This window comes from Mesoplodon bidens (genome assembly GCF_964165515.1).
Source record: "Mesoplodon bidens genome assembly, chromosome: 11".
In the NCBI taxonomy this organism is placed as follows: Eukaryota; Metazoa; Chordata; class Mammalia; order Artiodactyla; family Ziphiidae; genus Mesoplodon; species Mesoplodon bidens.
Genome location: NC_138167.1, coordinates 76,260,174 through 76,281,482, shown reverse-complemented (window position 1 = coordinate 76,281,482; position 21,309 = coordinate 76,260,174).

The following is a 21,309-nucleotide window of genomic DNA, read 5'->3' as shown; positions in this document are numbered from 1 at the left end:
CCTATGTAATATTGTACAGCAACTACACTTCAACTAAAAAAATTTTTTTAAAAAGGACACAAGCCCTAGAAAAATGTTCAAACCCTGTTTTCATGGTCTTCTAGCTCCCTAACCTTGGGCAGATTGGTTAACTTCTCTAAGCCTCAATTTTTCATGTGCAAAATGGAGATCATAGTAAGACTTATTATATAGGATCCTTAGAAGGATTAAATGGGATAATTTATATAAAGTATTTATGACCAAATTGCACTGGCAAAGGTCGGAGCTAACCTACTGTGGATACAAAAAAAACCTGTTAAAAAAGGAAACTATAAGGAATTCATATTTTTTTGTTTTGCTTATTTTAATAATTATAAAAGCACTTCAGAGTCTGAGTTTTTAGTCATCGTCTGGGCACTTCCTTTGGAAACCAACACATGTCATTGCTCACCTTAAGAAGGAGAAAGGGTCATGTGCTTAACCTTGGCATTGTGTGTCTTTACCTACAGAGGTAAAACCCACGTGTGAATCGGTGATCTTTTGGAAGTGCCGAATGAAAGAAGCACAACAAAGAAAACTGGAGTGGCCCATTAGGAAACAGAATTCCCTTCCCTTTTAACATGCCTTCAGTATCTGAAACAGAACACCCATAGAAGGATACACAGTCTTTGAAAAGGGCTGCAGCTACAATAATGTACAGAAAGATTGCACAACCATCATGTTATCCTGCATGTTTATGGCATTAATAAAAGCAGCTGGGTGAATTTGAATGAGCAAAGACTACAGGCATTAGTTTGTGACTGGCATATAGTATGGGCTCAATTTTTGGAAGCTATGATGATGGTAACAACAATAACAGATAACTGTAAAGAGGAGCCACATCTTAGGGAAACACAAAAAGATTCGGTGACATACTGTGTATCAGAACATGGATATTAAAAAACTTGCTCTTCTTACTGCAAGTATTTTAATCAGGAAGTGATTTTTACCTAACTATGCATCCTAAAGCCCCAAATTAGCATAGTGGGAACAAGAGGTAATGCTCCGAAATGTTTAACAGCCTCATCACTTTTTGTGGTACCTCTAGGTTGAAAATGCAAAGGCGGACATTCACTTGTTGACAACTTTGTGACACTGACTGCTTAATTCAACAAATTATTGATATTATTGAGCAGCTACTCATTGAAATGTGCTGAGTCATCTAAGATGAGCAAGAAGCAGAAATAGCTTTCTAGCAGCTCTCAGTCTAGCAAGGGATTCAGACACAGAAACCAATAATCCAAAACTCTAGTGGGGTCTGGATTAAAAAAGAAGTATATCTAGAACCACATACAGAAGCTGGACAGAGAAGGCATACAGAGGCCAGGCCTGGGGCTTGGAGGGTGACATAGGGAGTTTAGGATCTTTATCACTTTGTTGCCTAGTTGTCAGACACAGAATGAATTACAATAGACACTTTCTTGGGAGACCTCTGAAAGAATAAAGAATTACATCCAAGGACAGGAAATTTTATTCATTTAGTTAAAATAGAAAGCATTTTTTGAGGGATAAATTAGGAGTTTGGGATTAACAGATACACAGTACTATGTATAGAATAAACAACAAGGGCTTACTGTATATTGTATTCAATATCTTGTAACAGCCTATAATAGAAAAGAATCTGAAAAAAGTATATATATATATATATATATATATATATATATATATATATATGTATATATGAATCACTTTGCTGTGCACCTGAAACTAACACAGCATTGTAAATCAAATATATTTCAATTAAAATTTTAAAAAAGCATTTTCCCAGTGTATGAGAGGCTGTATTTGGAGAATCATTTTTAGTGCTTCTGTATTTCAGGCAAATATGACCAATTCTCAACTACCTGGTTATCAAAACATTGCACAAACAAGAGTATCACCTATCTTTCTAAAAACCTAATGATATAGCTTAGAAAGTTTGCATGACATTTTATAGACAACTTTCATCTCTATGTACTGGGCAAATGGACCAAGTTATTCAGGAATAAAAGGATATACAGCGCTTGAGTAGATAAACCTACCTATTTGGTGCAATCTCCCCTTTGATCAGAGAGTTCACTTTCTTTTTCAGACTAGAGAAAAACCCAATCTCGCCCCACCTGCAATTTTTCCATTATGCTCTTAGAACCTTCTCAGCCCAATTCTTTTTTTTTTTTTAAATGGAATACCAGAGTGAACCTTTCTTTCTTTCTTTCTTTCTTTCTTTCTTTCTTTCTTTCTTTATTTGCGGTACGCGGGCCTCTCACTGTTGTGGCCTCTCCCTCTGCGGAGCACAGGCTCCGGACATGCAGGCTCAGCGGCCATGGCTCACGGGCCCAGCCGCTCCACGGCATGTGGGATCTTCCTGGACAGGGGCATGAACCCGTGTCCCCTGCATCGGCAGGCAGACTCTCAACCACTGCGCCACCAGGGAAGCCCCCTTCTCAGCCCAATTCTGTACATTACATGTCATTTTGGTGATCTCTTGGGTAAGGAAATCAAACCTTATACGTCTGTGCTGTTTGGATCCCCAAGGCAGGAGGCCACAGGCCCAGTGTCCTGCCTTTGCACCCACACATGCCAGGCCCACAGACAGGCCCACACTTTGGTGGGCAGTCTTGCCCGTGGAATCGGTGAGCTGATGATGAATGGCTGTGAAGGCTTTGTGATTGCTCAGGCTCTTTTGTGGGACCGGACAATGGAGGAGGACACAAGTCTGGCTCAGGAGAGCAACGGATAAAACTGCTGGGCAGGATGGCGGGCTCCTGCCGACACAGCCACTTGTTGACATTGAAAGGATTTCACAACAAGTGAGCAGAAACAGAAACGATTCTGTTCGGCAGAGCTATTAGTTGCAACGTGTGGCACCGGAGCGGTCACTCCCGATGTGTTTCCTCCCTAATGAGCTCTGAATGCCCATTAAACTGGGCTGCTATAGGCCCAGAGCCACCGGACAATGGCATGCATGAATGCCTTCCTCTGTAGCTATTGGCTGGCCCCAGGAAGGAACAACTGGTATCACTCAGATTTAAGCAGAGTTGACAGTAGAGTTAAATGATCATTAATTAGAGGTTGTGGGCAGATAAAGACTCAGAGCCATTTCTAATGACCAGATAGGTTAGCGTGACTCACTTGGGAGCATGACCCGGTCTGGTCCTGCCCCATTTCTTGGGCCATGTGGAAGGGTGTCCATGGGATTTTCAACAGGGTAATACAATCTGTATAAAAGTGCGTTCGTTGCAGAGGACAAAAATAAAGCTTTATAAGACACAGGGAGTTTTTAAATGATTAGTAACACCTCACAAAGGGTGGTGAGGACTGAACTCAATTGTACATGAGAAAAGAACTTCATCTGGGACGTGGTGGTGAGGGGGGAAGTGCAAAAGGCTTTGAGTTAGAAACCAGGTTTGAAGCCTGCCTCTTCAATTTACTTGCTGAGTGATCTTGAGCAACTTTTATAACTTACAGATCTCCATCTCTTTATCTGTAAAATGGGGATAGCCAAACTCCCAACTTCACGGGGCAATCATGAGGGTTACAGGAGGAAGATGTGTCACTTATGTTGACTCAGACAGATGCTGGTTATCTGCCACTTGTGCACTACGATCACTCTGCCTGGATATGACATATACATCAGGTAGAGTGGTCTACTAGGAAAAGTAGAGGTAAAAACTGTTCTAGTGAGAGGGAAAATTTAAACTTTGTCTTCCAAACGTTTCACTCTGAGAGGAATGATTCAAGCTGTATAACACCTCAGACCAGCTCCAGAGAAAAATCAATTACTCTGTGAGAGGCATTTTTCCTAATTACTCATCTCATGATAGCTTCTCCTCAGAAATGACATCAGTAGAGCTGAATGAAGAGCAATATTTCACAGCAGTCAGTATCACAAGAAAATTAACATCTCATTCAGAAAATAATATCCTCACATACATGCTTGACATAGCTCAGAAAATAAGAAATATACCCAAGTACATTCTTGACATCAGTGGCCATCCTCATGCTGATCACTCTTAAATCTCTACCTAGAACCTCATTTACACTACTGAGATCCAGATCTAGAATCCAAACTGCCCACTGAACATACCTACATGGATATTTCTCAAACTTAATAGGTCTGTAAAAGGTAGCTTTGCTATAGAATCAACTACCTCAGAACTTAGTGGTTCAAAACAAGAGCTACTAATTTAGCTCATGATTCTGTAGGTTGGCAACTTGGACTGACCTCAGCTGGGTGGTTCTTCTATCATTGGCAGGACACACTCATGTGTCTGTGGTCAGCTGCCTAGTAAGGTGGGGCTGGCTGGTCCAGGATGGCCTCAGTCAAGATGGCTTGTCTCCACTGCATGTGGTCTTCTATCCCACAGTAGGCCAGCCTGGGTTTGCCTGCTCACATGAGGGTTACGTGGTACCAAGAGAAAGAAGTGAAGTGTGTTCAGGGCCTCCTGATGCCTAGGCTTAGAATTGGCACATCATTAGTTCCTCTGCATTGTATTGGCCAATCCTAATCTTAAGGTCAGCCCAGAGTCAAGGGGGGTGAGAAGAGGGATGGAATAGATTCCACCTCTTGATGGGATGAGCTGCAGAGTCTCAGTGCAAAGAAGTATGGATAGGGAAATAATTTTTGCTAATAATCCCAAACTGTCCCAAACTGAACTCATATTTCCAAATGAAACTTTCTCACTTCTGCTCTCCCCAATTTGGTTAAAGCCATCAAGGTCTACCCAAAATACTTCAGGTCACTCTGGGACATTCCAGGCTGACAGTTAGTGGGTGATTCAGTTTTAATATATCTACTTTCTTAATAGATCCCTATTCAATGCTCTCATCATCTCCATTCCAATAGATTCAGTATTAATATAGATCCTTCCCATTTTGGTCTGGGCTATTCTGATAACCCAACTAATCTCTCTGTCTCCAGTATATCCTTTTGTATTAGTTTTCTATTGCTGTGTAACAAATTAGCAAAATTTTAGAATTTTAAAACCATACTTATTTGTTATCTCACAGTTTCTGCAGGTTAGAAGTCCAGGTACAGGCTGGCTGGATTATCTACTCAGGGTCTCACAAGGCTGAAGTCAAGATGTTGGCTGGATTCCATTCCTCTCTGGGGCTCAGGGTCCTTTACCAAGATCATGGGGCTGTTGGCAGAATTCAGTTCCTTGCAGTTGTGAGGCTGAGGTTTTCACTTCCTTGCTGGCCATCAACTGGGGGCCACTCTTGGTGCCAGAGGCACCTGCTGTTCTTGCCACAAGGCCCACTCCAGAAACATGAGAGTTGCTTTCTTCTAGGTCAGTAGGAGCACATCTCACTGACTTCTATCCTTCCTCCATCCCAGTATGCTAAGACAGAATCTTATATACAACTATTTTTTTTGGAGGGGATGTGAAACAAGACTGACATGTGTCTACTTTATCTTTCAACTTTGTCACCATGGAAAACTTGAAAATATGCAAAAGAAGACAGAATAATTTAGTAAACCCCAGGTGCCAATCAACTCATATCAATCCTGTTCCATCTATCACCCCACCCTGCCTGCTGCTATATTAATTTGAAGCAAATCCCAGATATCACATCATTTAATCCATAAATATTCCAATATGTACCTCCAAAGGAGAGAAAGTCTTTTTAAAACTATGTACTCATAATAAAAAATTAATACTTTCTTAATATTATCAAATGTCCAGTCGTTGACCAATTCCAACTGTCTCAAAAATACAGTGTTTTAAATTTTGTAGTGGGATCCAAATGGAGCCACATGTGGCAGTTAGCTGATACAACTTTAAAAGTCTTTTTTAATAGTATATATAAACAATTAAGTACAAATAGCATTATAATTGGTAAGTATCCAGTAAGCTGAACTTAGCATGAATTTTTTTTGTTTTTGTTTTTTGTTTGCTTTTTTTGGGTTTTTTTTGTCTCTCTTTTTCAAATTTTTGTTTTATTATTATTATTTTTTATACAGCAGGTTCTTATTAGTTTTCTATTTTTATACGTATTAGTTTATATATGTAAATACCAATCTCCCAATTCATCCCATCACCACCCCCTCCCCGCTTTCCACTTGGTGTCCATACGTTTGTTCTGTACATCTGTGTCTCTATTTCTGCCTTGCAAACTGGTTCAACTGTACCATTTTTCTACATCTCACATATATGCGTTAATATATGATATTTGTTTTTCTCTTTCTGACTTACTTCACTCTGTATGACAGACTCTAGGTCCATCCACGTCTCTACAAATGACCCAAATTTGTTCATTTTTATGGCTGAGTGATATTCCATTGTACATATGTACACATTTTCTTTACCATTCATCTGTCAATGGGCATTTAGGTTGCTTCCATGACCTGGCTATTGTAAATAGTGCTGCAATGAACATTAGGATGTTCATTGAATTATGGTTTTCTCTGGGTATATGCCCAGTAGTGGCATTGCTGGGTCATATGGTAATTCGATTTTTAGTTTTTTATGGAAGCCCCATACTGTTCTCCATAGTGGCTGTATCAATTTACATTCCCATAAACAGTGCAAGAGGGTTCCCTTTCTCTCCACACCCTCTCCAGCATTTATTGTTTATAGATTTTCTGATGATGCTCATTCTAGCCAGTGTGAGGTGATACCTCATTGTAGTTTTGATTTGCATTTCTCTAATAATTAGTGATGTTGAGTAGCTATTCATGTGCTTCTTGGCCATCTGTATGTCTTCTTTGGAGAAATGTCTATTTAAGTCTTCTGCCTATTTTTGGATTGGGTTGTTTGTTTTTTTTAATATTCAGCTGCATGGGCTGTTTATATATATTGGAGTTTAGTCCTTTGTCCATTGATTTGTTTGCAAATATTTTCTCCCATTCTGAGGGTTGTCTTTTCATCTTGTTTATAGTTTCCTTTGCTGTGCAAAAGCTTTTAAGTTTCATTAGGTCCCATTTGTTTATTTTTGTTTTTATTTCCATTACTCTAGGAGGTGGGTCAAAAAAGATCTTACTGTGATTTATGTCAGAGTGTTCTTCCTATGTTTCCCTCTAAGAATTTTATAGTGTCTGGCCTTACATTTAGGTCTTTAATCCATTTTGAGTTTATTTTTGTGTATGGTGTTAGGGAGTGTTCTAATTTCATTCTTTTACATGTAGCTGTCCAGTTTTCCCAGCACTACTTATTGAGGAGACAGTCTTTACTCCATTGTATATCCTTGCCTCCTTTGTTATAGATTAGTTGACCATAGGTGAGTGGGTTTATCTCTGGGCTTTCTATCCTGTTACATTGATCTATATTTCTGTTTTTTTGTGTCAATACCATATTGTCTTGATTATTGTAGCTTTGTAGCATAGTCTGAAGTGTAAGGGAGTCTGATTCCCTCAGCTCCATTTTTTTCCCTCAAGGTTGTTTTGGCTATTTGGGGTCTTTTTTGTCTCCATACAAATTTTAAGATTTTTTTGTTCTAGTTCTGTGAAAATGCCATTGGTAATTTGATAGGGATTGCATTGAATCTGTAGATTGCTTTGGGTAGAATAGTCATTTTCATAATATTGATTCTTCTAATCCAAGAACATGGGTAGAATAGTCATTTTCACAATATTGATTCTTCCAACTAATATCTCTCCATCTGTTTGTGTCATCACTGGTTTCTTTCATCAGTGTCTTATAGTTTTCTGAGTACAGGTCTCTTACCTCCTTAGGTAGGTTTATTCCCAGGTATTTTATTCTTTTTGTTGCAATGGTGATTGTGATTGTTTCCTTAATTATTCTTTCTGATCTTTCATTGTTAGTGTATAGGAATGCAAGAGATTTCTGTGCATTAATTTTGTATCCTGCAACTGTACCAAATTCATTGATTAGCTCTAGTAGTTTTCTGGTGGCATCTTTAGGATTATCTATGTATAGTACCATGTCACCTGCAAACAGTGACAGTTTTACTTCTCCTTTTCCAATTTGTCTTCTTTTTATTTCTTTTTCTTCTCTGATTGCCATGACTAGGACTTCCAAATTATGTTGAATAATAGTGGTGAGAGTGGACATCCTTCTCTTGTTCCTCATCTTAGAGGAAATGCATTCAGTTGTTCACCATTGTGAAGACAGTCTGGTACTGGCACAAAAACAGAAATATAGATCAATGGAACAGGATAGAAAGCCCAGAGGTAAACCCATGCACATATGGTCACCTTATTTTTGATAAAGGAGACAGGAATATACAATGGAGAAAAGAAAGCCTCTTCAATAAGTGGTCCTGGGAGAACTGGACAGCTACATGTAAAAGAATGAAATTAGAACACTCCCTAACACCATACACAAAAATAAACTCAAAATGGATTAAAGACCTAAATGTAAGGCCAGACACTATCAAACTCTTAGAGGAAAACATAGGCAGAACACTCTATGACATAAATCACAGCAAGATCCTTTTTGACCCACCTCCTAGAGAAATGGAAATAAAAACAAAAATAAACAAAAGGGACCTAATGAAACTTAAAAGCTTTTGCACAGCAAAGGAAACCATAAACAAGACCAAAAGACAACCCTCAGAATGGGAGAAAATATTTTCAAATGAAGCAACTGACAAAGGATTAATCTACAAAATTTACAAGCAGCTCATGCAGCTCAATAACAAAAAGCAAACAACCCAATCCAAAAATGGGCAGAAGACCTAAAGAGACATTTTTCCAAAGAAGATATACAGATTGCCAACAAACACATGAAAGAATGCTCAATATCATTAATCATTAGAGAAATGCGAATCAAAACTACAATGAGATATAATCTCACACCCGTCAGAATGGCCATCATCAAAAAATCTAGAAACAATAAATGCTGGAGAGGGTGTGGAGAAAAGGGAACCCTCTTGCACTGCTGGCGGGAATGTAAATTGATACAGCCACTATGGAGAACAGTATGGAGGTTCCTTAAAAAACTAAAAATAGAACTACCATATGACCCAGCAATCCCACTACTAGGCATATACCCTGAGCAAACCATAATTCAAAAAGAGACATGTACCACAATGTTCATTGCAGCTCTATTTACAATAGCCAGGACATGGAAGCAACCTAAGTGTCCATCATCGGATGAATGGATAAAGAAGATGTGGCACATATATACAATGGAATATTACTCAGCCATAAAAAGAAACGAAACTGAGCTATTTGTAATGAGGTGGATGGACCTAGAGTCTGTCATACAGAGTGAAGTAAGTCAGAAAGAGAAAGACAAATACCGTATGCTAACACATATATATGGAATTTAAGGAAAAAAATGTCATGAAGAACCTAGGGGTAAAACAGGAATAAAGACACAGACCTACTTGAGAATGGACTTGAGGATATGGGGAGGGGGAAGGGTAAGCTGTGACAAAGTGAGAGAGTGGCATGGACATATATACACTACCAAACGTAAGGTAGATAGCTAGTGGGAAGCAGCCACATAGCACAGGGAGATCAGCTCGGTGCTTTGTGACCACCTAGAGGGGTGGGATAGGGAGGGTGGGAGGGAGGGAGACGCAAGAGGGAAGAGATATGGGAACATATGTATATGTATAACTGATTCACTTTGTTATAAAGCAGAAACTAACACACCATTGTAAAGCAATTATACTCCAATAAAGATGTTAAAAATAAATAAATAAATAAAGTGAGTTGACGTTTCATACTGAAGATGTGGAATAGGCTATTGCTTTTCAAATGAAACTAATTGGGTTTTCCTAGATGCTATAGAATCCTTCAAATATGTCTCATTTTAGAAACAGTAATAGAGTTTGGGGCATGAAAATACCAATTCCAACCAGACTACACCTTTATTTATTAAATGTCTCATTTCAGCAAATGAGGCCATTTACATGAATGCCACAATACATTCAACAGTTCACATTTTCTTGTCAAACCACAGTTTTTCTTTAAATAGTCTTTAAAACCATGATTAGTCATTGTTGTACCAGTAGAAAAAAAATGTGTTTTCTATTTTTGTTCAAATATTTTAATAAGGTAGAAGATATCCAATTGTAAAGGTTTGAATTGTTCAAATATAACTTTGCATTTTACATTTTAAAGAAAGATGAATTTTAAACAGCTGGAGGAGAAAGCCAATTGGAGCTGCTGCCCTTTGTAGGGACGTGTGGCTTAGAGAGAAGAGACTAGGCTTAGGAATCAGAAGCCTTGTCTTTTAATCTGGTGGTTCTCAAAGTGGGGTCATTGGAGCAGTAGCAGCATCAGCAACACCTGGGAATTTGTGAGACATGCGAGTTCTAGGGCCTCACCCAGATCTGCGGATTCACACATTGTGGAGTTGGGGCCCAGTAAACAACCTCTCCATGTAGCACTGATGCACACTCAGGTGTGAGAAACACGGATCTGAACTCTTCCACTTCCTACTGGTACCTCTTGGGCAAGTCAGTTACTTTCTCTGACCCTCAGTTTCTTTGTGTATTTGCCTCTCTGGATGAAAACAAAAGGAGACTTGGATACGAAGGCATTTTATCAACTGCAAAGCATGATGTTAATATTACGAATCTGGGACAAATCAGAATCAATTCTGTTGAGGACAGAAGGTCTGGACCTCACTTACAAATGTGTCCTTGGCTTTTTTTGTCCATTATCCCCAAAGCAGAGATGTCTACCCCTGGGACAAGTCACTCAGGCCATTTATCAATCAGATAGAGGTTTGCAGAAATGACCCTATGTTTACCAGGGTAAGCAAGAAAACTTACAGGGTAAGTTATACTTATTTTTCTACAAGTACAGGGTAAACCATGCAGAAAAGGAACCCCAAAACATTTAACGAGTGCATCCTGGCATAATTGTATCCCAATGTCCTTGGTCCTTGTTGATAACAAATTGTACACTGAACTGTAGTCTCACCGATAAAGTCTAAGAACTAAAAACACACTGTGGAAATGGTATTTGGTTCTGGGTGGTCACAGAAAAGGAATGAAATCTTTACATTAATATCTAAATTATCTAAATTATCTAAATATCTAAATTAATGCTTTCTAAATTCATCTCTCACACTCTCGTTTCCTTTTTCATTATAAAGATGCCATAGTGCCAAATAATCTCAGAATAACGCAAGTTGTGGAATCTCTTCTAGATTCCTCAATAGCCATTGGATTACTTTTTGATTATGACTATAAAATAATCTGGAGATCTTTCAGTATCCTAATCGAGGTTCCAACGTGATATTATGAGTATCTGCCCCTCCCCCACCCCAAGTACAGCTTAGCAAAGCCTCTATTTACTGGAATTTAAGAGATCGAAGCTATTTTATTTCCTTTATCTCATAAAGTCAAAAAAGCATCTTAGAAAATTGTATGGGCGCCAAAGGAAAATCAGTGTAGATGTTATTTTAATTTAGAGAATGTCAAGAAGTTAGTCATTTATTCACAGCTGATTCTGGTCTTGGTACCCATCTGTAAAGGCAGAATCATGTTACTCACCTTCGAGAATTGTTTGGATAATTTAATGAGAAAGTAAGATGTTTCAGTAAAGTAAAAATTTAATGCACACAGTTTAGTGCTCACTAAGAACATATATTTGTCTCCAAAAGTTAGTTCAAAGACCCAGCCTTGCTTTTGGGAATGTATAAGGGCCCCTCCCAATTCTACCCTCAGCATTTGAGTTTTCTTGATAAACATGACTGAATTCACTCATGGAAATCATCAATACAAGGACAAGTTTCACAAAAACTATCGCTTTTTGGTCTAGCTACCTACGTAGGTAGCAACACGAATAGGATTTCAGTCATGGGATGCTCTGGACTTGGGGTTTGGATTATAAAAGAACATTTGTGAAGCAATGGATCAATATGTGAACATATCATTGCCCCTGCTGATAAGGAGAGTTAAACAGAGTAGATTTTAACTGCCAAAATGGGGTGCTGATAAAGGTGTCCTTCACCTCCTGATGACATTTAAATTTGGGGTGATAAGGTGCCTGCTGTAGTCAATATGTCATAGTGACCCTCCACCAAGACCAGCTGTGCCATTACATTGTGGGCATGGTGACCTGCCCTCCACAGCCTCAGCCCCAACCCCTACTACCGGCAAGCATTATTAATAAAAATAATGATGAGACATTGAGCATGCACCCTGTGCCAGCAAAGTTCTCTCATTAGTTCAACAAGCAAGCATTTGCGGCGTGGAGCCACTGGGTAACACCCTGCGGACTCAGCAGTACACACGACAAAACCAGTCCCCTCCATCGCTGAGCTCCCCTTTAGGTTCTTTCTGTACTTACTATAGTCTTCACTACAGGAAAGATACTTTTATCCTCATTTCACAGATTAGAATAATGAGGTTCAGAGAGTTTAAGTAACTCAGAGACTGGAGTCAAATCCAGATTTGCCTAACTCTTAACCCCATCTTATTTTCAAAATGCCATATAATCTCCAACTATTTTAGTGTTTAGCCCTTATTGTCAGGAGAACTATAAGCTCTAAATACTATTTCAGTGGAGTGGTTACAGATCCAGAATAACTCTTTGCACTTAATTTTGCTTAAACCATGTCTCAGGGTTTCAACAATGGTTGCCATCAACATACAGGTTACTTATTCCTTAGTATGTTGATTCTTTGCTTACATTTTCTTTTTTTACTCCCTATGCATTATATTTATTTCCAAATTGTTATAAAATGTAAGAAATAGAAATCTATAAATGACAACATAAAATGAGATAAACTATATTTTTTAAACTAACATTTGTATTGCATGCACAGTATGTTGTACACTTGTCCAGTACGTTACACAAATTGACTCATTTAATCCTCACAACAGCCCTCTGAGGTTGGTATTATTATTAATTCTCATTTTAAAGATGGGGAAACTGAGTCATGAGGTATGTACTTTGTTTACGTTTTCTTGTTCAACCCTCATGACGATCCAAGGAGGCAAGTGTTCTTCCCTGTTATCATCCCCATGTGCAGGGGAGGAAACCAAGACCTCAGAATTAAGTAAGCAGAAAAGCGGGCCTTCCAACCCAGCTTTCTAAATTTGTGCACAGGACTCGCCTTCGACCCTGAGTGGTTGTGGGAGCAGTGGCACACAGCCCCCACGAGAGTGATGCAAGTGCGTGGCTATGCCTGCTGCGTGAATTCCAGACCTCTGATATTCTCTGTCACTGCAGCCATTTCTCTCCTTTAAAAAAATGGCTATTTCTGGTTAATACTGAGAGTAGCCCATTTATGTTGACCTAAAGGTCATCTGGTCTTTAAGATGGGTTTGTACGTATGTGGTTGATAATGACTGTTTTAATATTTTAAGAATCATCGCCAAATGGATAGAAGAGAAGTTGTAATAGTACAAAAGGTCTAATTTAATTCTCCGGGAGTCTATTTATAGAAAGATTCCGGGATGTTGTTTGTTTCCTTCTGGGCTGTTTTATGAAGGCAACCTGGGTAGAGCTCAGATTGATAGATGAAAACCCTGACTCCTCAGCTTATTGGCCCCATAGTCTTGGAAAACTTAAGGTTCAGGTTCCTTATCTATCAGATGAAGCTCAAATACCTTCTTTCTATTATTACCATAAAGATTAAAAGACATTATTTATAAATGCTTTATATGTTATAAATCAGAAAGGAAAGTGAAGAATTAAATACTTTGGTATCCTAAAATGTTTAATTTGGGGGCATAAATTTATGACAGTAAAGCGCTAGTGTTTTCATAACTCCAGAGTTAATTTACTAGCTGTTTAATCTTGGGCAGGTTCCTTAACCTCTCTAAATGTCATTAGCAATTCCTGTTATTAAAACAGGCTTAACAACAGCATCTACCTCAGTGGTCATTAAATAATACAATACATGAAGCATAAGGCCTGGTGTGTAATAACCACTCAGTAAATATTGGTTATCAGCTATGAACGTAGTTTCCTTTCCCATTTTTTGTGCCACTGAGGTGCAGCCAAGGCACTAAATGTGGTTGTTCATCTATGGCCCTGAGCCTGGGGCAAGAGCCTAGGACAGAGACTGTGGTGGCAGAGAGAAGTGTGGAGGTAACTGGCCAGTAAGTGATGAGGAATCATGATCCAACAGATCCGAATAACTCTTCAGAGAATGTAATCAATGTTCATGTCTCCCCGGTCAGCTATACGTTCCATGAGGGCAGGAACCATTATCTGACCTCTCTACTATTTGTACAAATTGTATTCCCAGCACCTAGATCAACACATGGAATACAGAAGACATTTAACAAATATTAGCTGAGAAGATAAATAAATTGAGCTGAAGGGAATGACCCCATACATGAGTGTGTGGATGCACATACATGAAATCACCATTTCTGACCTTTTACCCCCAAGCCAAGCACTACCATTAATGATAGGAAGAGGGAGGTAATAGATTTTGCCAGCTCAATGCCAGCTCAATCCCTACTTACCCTTTGACCTTGCTGTTAGCTAGAGACCCTTGGTGTGGTGGTACAACCTTGGGTTATTTCTGCTTCTGGGGAAATTAGCCATGGGCCACCTCACTCAATTATCAACTGGGGAGACCCAACAGCTCTAGAGGTCTGAGGAGAGGGAGGGCAGGCAAGGACAAAAGACACAGAAGAGTCATTTCCTATGTTTCTGGGAAACACATGTTTCATTTATAAAACCATCCTTTGTGTAGCCACTCTGATCCCCTGGTCACTGTACCATGCATTGGAGACAGAGATGTGAGTAAGTAAAGCTGGAAAGCTGAGTTCAAGGGACAGGGGCACATTTCTGGGACAATGTGACAAGTGCAATAATAGAAGCCCGTTTCAGACATAATTAGGAACACGGAGGAGGGGGTGGCTGACTCTGCAGGTGACACTGTGGAAGCCCTCATGGAGGAGAGGCACTCGAGTTGGGTCTTGAAGAGTGAATCTGTGGGATGAATAAGTAGAAAGAACATATACGCAGGTTCATCATTTCCAGAAGGATGTGATGAACAATTATTGTAGAAAGTGATCAAGCACATTCTGGAAGTGAGAATATTTGAATCATCAGAGCAAGAGTGAGAAAGAGAAGGGGTCCCAGTGCCTTGATATACCAGTTGTTTGAATTAAGGCACATAATTTCATTTCTCCATGCCTCAGATTTCTCATCAATAAAACGGGGATAATAAAAATACCAACATCATTGTCATTTGTGAAAATTAAATAAGTTATATGACAGCTATTCCTATACTGTTATTATTACTATAATATTTATATGATTAATATAACTATTATAATAATAATCATTAACAGTATTATAATTATTGTATTATTAGCATTATAATAACTATAATTTTTATTACAAAATAGTAATTATAATAGAATTATTATTATTATTAAATTGCTTCTTAGAAGAAACCTAGATTTGAAGAAAGTAGTAGTAGAATGTTCATGGATTGACAGAGGGAATGGATAAAGGTTTCTCAGCATAAGTATTGTATATCAAAAGCTTCAGTCAATATAAATGCTCCAAAAGTCAGTGGATTAAATACTTTGTGCCGTGGTTAATATCATGAACTTTTGGGGACACCAAGTCTGGCCAAAAACTTAAGTCAATTAAAGTGGGTAGAGACTCAGATTTGTTTAAGTACTGCTTTCAAATAATTTCCAAGATGCTCTATCTGTAATGGAGTGGAAGTTTAAAAATAGAGTAGAAGTCCATCAAAATAATGCAAGTGGAATATGTCATCTACCATCTTTAGGCAAAGACCATAACCAATTACTCTTCAAGGAAGTGAAAATAACATACTCTTGAACTTAATTATGCAAATGAAAGTTTAATTCTAATTTCAGAAATGGCTGAAGGTGGTTCTTTACCATAGAGGGAAGAAAAATTAATCTACGAGAGGACTGAGAGTTGACGTGGCCCTGGTCAGCCAGCTGAATGAAAACCTTCCCTTTGGAATGCTGCAGTGATGTCTCAAGAAGAACACCATTCAAAGGAATGTTGTATCACTGGAGATCCCATAAAATCCGAGAACATTGAGCTGCATCCAATAAGGAATGTCCTTAGTCTGCAGGACTTCTGTGCCATGTGGCCGGGGGGAACAGACAGACCAGGTCAGCAGGCAGGGAGGAGAGAAGGGTGGCTTTGGGGTTTGACTCAGTGGGCCAGTGTTGGCAGGCTGCCCCAGCAAGCATGCTGCCATTTCCCATGGACCCAACAGAAGTCAGATTCTTAGGTATTTCTCGAGTGTGAAGTCTGATTCAAATGCCCCAGGTGTTCAAGAATTGCTACCCCCCCAAGGGTTCGGATTTGACTCTTACTGGATGAAAAGATTAGCCCCTCTAGTTTTTCTAACTCTGATATCTACCTGACTATATTTTGTAGCCCAAGTCATCTGTATTTCAACTCTGTAGGAAACTAGTAACACAAGCACTTTAACATTTGTATAGGGAAATTTAGATGGAAATTACCTTACCTAACAGAGGTGGGAAAGATTTCTGTGTTTTTGAGAAAACACGTGAACTGGCCATTAAAGGTGTAGTTTCAAAGTGAAGTGGACAAGTGAGGAAATTTTAGAAATTTTTTAGGTTGAACAAACCATCTAGTTGATGGATTCTGGTTTTCTGTTATCTGAAAAAGGGCCTTAATCCTTTACTTCATTGTGTATATGTACATACAGTCCTAGTGTCGGCTCAAGGTGGCCGTGGTATTATACATAAAAATTATTGTGATTTTTTTCCCGTGAAATTCTGTGAAAGGAGCAAAGTATCGGTCAGGCTGGAGGAAGAACCATGGCCACAGTTTGAAATGCTTGGAATTCTCAAGGGGGTAAGCCAAGGGGGTACAAACAACTTTGCTTTTTCATTCTGACAGCTCTTCCTTCTGTCTGTTTCCATTTGTGACCACTAACCCCTTGTTAAAAAGGAACAGGCGGTGACGTGTGGAGTGTTCACAGTAAGTGCATTTCAGAGTTCACAAGAAAGTAGAACCAGCATGCCTGACACGCAGAGCACTGGGCTTTCTGTGTCCATCAGGGCATTTTTGTTTTCTCTGGGATCTGGGAGGGAAATTTAGGGCAAGGTTTCAGTCACCATTTTTACTCATTCATTCATTCACGGATTCAACAAATATTTTTATCGAGCACCTACTATGTGCCAAGCACCTACTATGTGCCAAGCACTATGAAGCTTCTGGGAACTCAGGAGTAGACCAGAATACAAGGTCACTGGGAATATAGGAGAAAGCCCGACAGATGGGAAAATATATATATAAATACAAAAGTCAAATGTAGAAAATGTTGGATGGTGATAAGCTCTATGAAAAGAAATAAATCAGAAAAGGATGATAGAGAGTGTGGGTAGCGGGTTGCAAGTTTTAATGGGGCTATGAGGAACACCGTTATTGATAAGGCAACGTTTGACAAAAAACCCTGGAGGAGATAAGAGAGCCAGCTGTGTGGCAATCTTAGGGATGCATGTTCAGGAAGGGGAAGCACAAGGCCAGGGCTCTGCATTGGTAGCCTGTCTGGTAGGGTGAGGAAGAAGAAGAAAGTCTAGCGCAGAGTGAGAAGGTGGGGAGATGGGTCCTGAGAAGAAGCTGTGACAGGCCAGACCGCGAAGGGTCTTCTAGGCTGATCTGAGGACCTTGGCTGTTTACAGTGAGTGAGACGGGAAGCCACTGCAGGGAGTCGGCAGAGGAGTGGTGTGGGTTGCCTTGCATCCTCACGGGATCATCTGACTGCTGTGTGGAGAGTGTACTGAAGAGGCAAAGGGTGGAGCAGCCAGAGCAGTGAAGAAACGACTGCGAGAGCCCAGGTAAGAGACGATGGTGGTTTGAATCAAGCTGTTAGCCATGAACTGGTGGGAAGTGCTCCAATTCTGGATATATTTCATCAGAAATGCTGTTCACGGGGGTTTGGGTGGAGACATGCATATCGGGAGTTCCAATCTGGGAGTTTGCAGGAACTTTGTCACAGTCTGTGTGGGCCAGCACCTGCTCCGTGATGCTGGTGGGCCCCAGCCATCCTCGATGGAGGAGGTTACCTGAGGGCAAGTTCAGCCAGTTGGCAAATGTTTGCAGACAGGTAATTGTGAGCAGGGAGTGCAGAAGGTTTCAGTGTTGCCCAGATCCTCCAGCTGACTGGGTCAGACAGCAGGCAGCCAGTTTGGGCAGGTGGCAGGAAGTCAGTCCCCAGGATAATCCTGAGGTGACCCTGGGCACGGCTGTCCCAGCTCTGGGTCAGAGATGGTGTCTGATTCAAAAGAATAGACAAGAGATATGACCACCTATCTCAAAGCAATAATTAAGGAGTTTGAGGAAGAATTAGTATATGAGCGAAAAAAAAAATTATCCTCTGTTTAATGCACTGGAACTATTTCCTGATATGGTAGCCATTAGCCACATGTGGCTATGGGGCATTTGAAAAGTGGCTGATCTGAATTGAGATGTGCTGAAGGAGTTTAAAGGTTTAGGACAACAGCAAGAAGATAAAATATCATTTTGAAAAACTTTCATATTGATTACATGCTGAAATGATAATATATTGGATAAACTTAAAATAAATAAATAAATGAAAACATTATTAAAATGAATCTCACCTGATTCTTTTCAATTTTTCAAACAGTAACTGTTAGAACATTTAAAATTATACTCATGGCTACCATTCATGTCTCACATTATATGCCTACTGGGCAGAGCTGCTCTAGAGTGTGCAAAACACTTTTACAGGTATCAAATCATGCAGTACTTCAAGGTAAGTGCCAATTTGTCTCTGCTTTACTTGAAGAAGTCAAGGTTCAGAAAATACTTGCCGAAGGATACCCAGCCAGTGGTTGGAACTCTTAGTCTTTCAGCCACGATAGGAAGACTATGTATCAAGACTGGAAGCAGAGCAAATTAACTGATATTCAAAAAAAATTGATACCCATTACTTGGTGAAAGGCTAACAGATGACAGAAGAAGCTGAATTCCTCCTTCACTTGTTTCCATATCGTATATCAGGAAGCATGGTTTTTGTACCAGAAGTGGTTGGCCAATTACCATGAGCAGGCAACTGACAACTGATGAGGACCTCGGGGTCAGATGGCAACGTGTTCACAAGTGATCATTTCCTTCGTTCCCAATTCCCATTGAAACCACCTACACAATATAGAAATAAAGGTGGGGGAGACTTGGAAACTAAAGAAAGAATGTCTTTAGTTAATTCTAAAGAAGAATGTCATCACTATTCCAGAAACATGGACAGATTTTTGCCATAAATGGTGTATGAGAGAGCGTGTTGGATGGAGACATTGTCAACTCCGGATCCTTCATCCTAAACAGCACCTTAGGATGTGGTGAAAGAGGCCTTGGTGTAAGTCCCTGACTCAGTTACTAGGCTGGAAATGGAGAGCACACAGTCTGGGCTCTCTCTTCACTGCAATGAACATATGAGGAAGAAGCTAGCGTCTCTGGGTCACCTTCAGAGTTTATGTCTGATGAAGGCAGTGACAGTAATTGACTACAGCAGGGCAGGAGCTCTTTCCTGCCTGGGGTCGCAGCACATGGAAGAAGTTTACACAACACTGCTACCTGCATCTGCCCCAGGAGATTGGATAAAAATAAAAGGCAGGTTCTGTTAGGACAAACCTCCTAGAGACGGTTGGTTTATTGAAAGCAGAAAAGAAATGGTGCCATGACCACCTGCTGGGAGACTCACTGCTCTGGCCTTTTCCATGTCCTCTCTAGAAAGAACCCAAGAAAGATGAACGCCCACTCTTGATTTAAAACAATCGAGAAAAGCCCACATTGTAACTAGGAATGGGTAACTTCTTAATATAATAAAGTTATCTATCTGGAAAGTCATAATAATCACACCTAGTGGTTAAATGTTAGTTTCACATCTATTAATATCAGCAACAATGTCCATTATGAGAGCTAAATACTATCAGCATCTCTCTGGAAGTCATAATCAATGTAATGGTTCAAGAACAGGAAGGCAGGTTAAATACTAGAAAGGAAGATGCAAACTTATTGCCATTTATAGATGTGATAGAAAAATCCATGACGTTAATTGAAAAAAATAAATAGAGAAAAAGGACTAAGAAAGGTGCTCAAAAATGCCATCTTCTATTAGTTTCCCATAAACAGTTATTCTTTTGCTGAAAGATTCCTTTCATAACACTACCAAATGTGAAATAACTGAAAATAAACTTACAAGAATTTTTTTCTGGACTTGGGGGTCCAGTGGTTAGGACTTGGCACTTTCACTGCCATGGTCCCGGGTTCAATCCCTGGTCAGGGAACTATGATCCACAAGCTGCATGGAGCAGCCAAAAAAAAAAATTTTTTTTTTCTGTGTAAAACTATACTATCAAACTTACTGAGGGACATAAAAGGAGACATGAATATATGGAAGGGCGTATAATATTCCAGGTCTAAAAATCATAAAATATCAATTCTCCCAAAAAAATAACATTAAAGTACCAGATTGAAACCATATGAAATTTTCAATATTCAATCACTTTTTTACCTACAAAGGCTGTGACTTCAATAAAATTCCAACAGATTACTTATGAATTTTATAAATAATTTAAAGAGTATTTAAATGACTTCAATGAATGAAAAAAATTCTTTTACAACAACAAATTATAACTAAAGTTGAAAGACACATAACAAACAGAAATTATTTATTGCATGCAAGAATATTAATTATAACTAAAGTTGAAAGACAAATAAAAAACTGAGAAATTATTGCATGCAAGAATATTAAGAATACTAATTCTTATAAATCAACTTTTAAAAAAGAAAACACTCAAATAAAAATAAGTAACGAACATGGAATATAATACCCAAAACAAGAAATGCAGATTGCTAAAATATGCAAACAGATGTTCAGTCTTACTAATAGTCAAAAAATTCAAATTAGCAGTGTGATACTAGTCGTTTTACCTGTCACACTGGCAGAGATTTAAAATATTACTAATGCCCACTGTGAATGATGAGGTGAGAGATAAGCATTGTCATATAAAGTTGAGAGGAGCATTACTTGATTATATGATTATTTTTTGGAGAAAAATTAGCGAAATCTAGAAAGGTCATCAGCCCAGAAATTCCACTTCTAGGAGTTTGTCAGAAAGAAACTTTCTTTCATTAAGATTTATGCACAAGAATATTCACTGCAGTGTTTCTTACACTGGGAAAACATTTGGAAAAACCTAAGTGGGGGAAAATAGGGCAATGGTTAGATAAATATGGTATAGGAACAAAATGCAATATTAATGCAAAATAGCTACAATATTATTATTTAGATATTGATACCTAAACAAAAATGGGGTGCCAGACAATGTGCATAGCATAATCTAATTTGTGATATACAGAAGTATATTGTTTGCAAAGAAAAATGCTTTGAATGAAAATGTGAGTGTGTGTGTGCATGCACGTGTGTGTATATG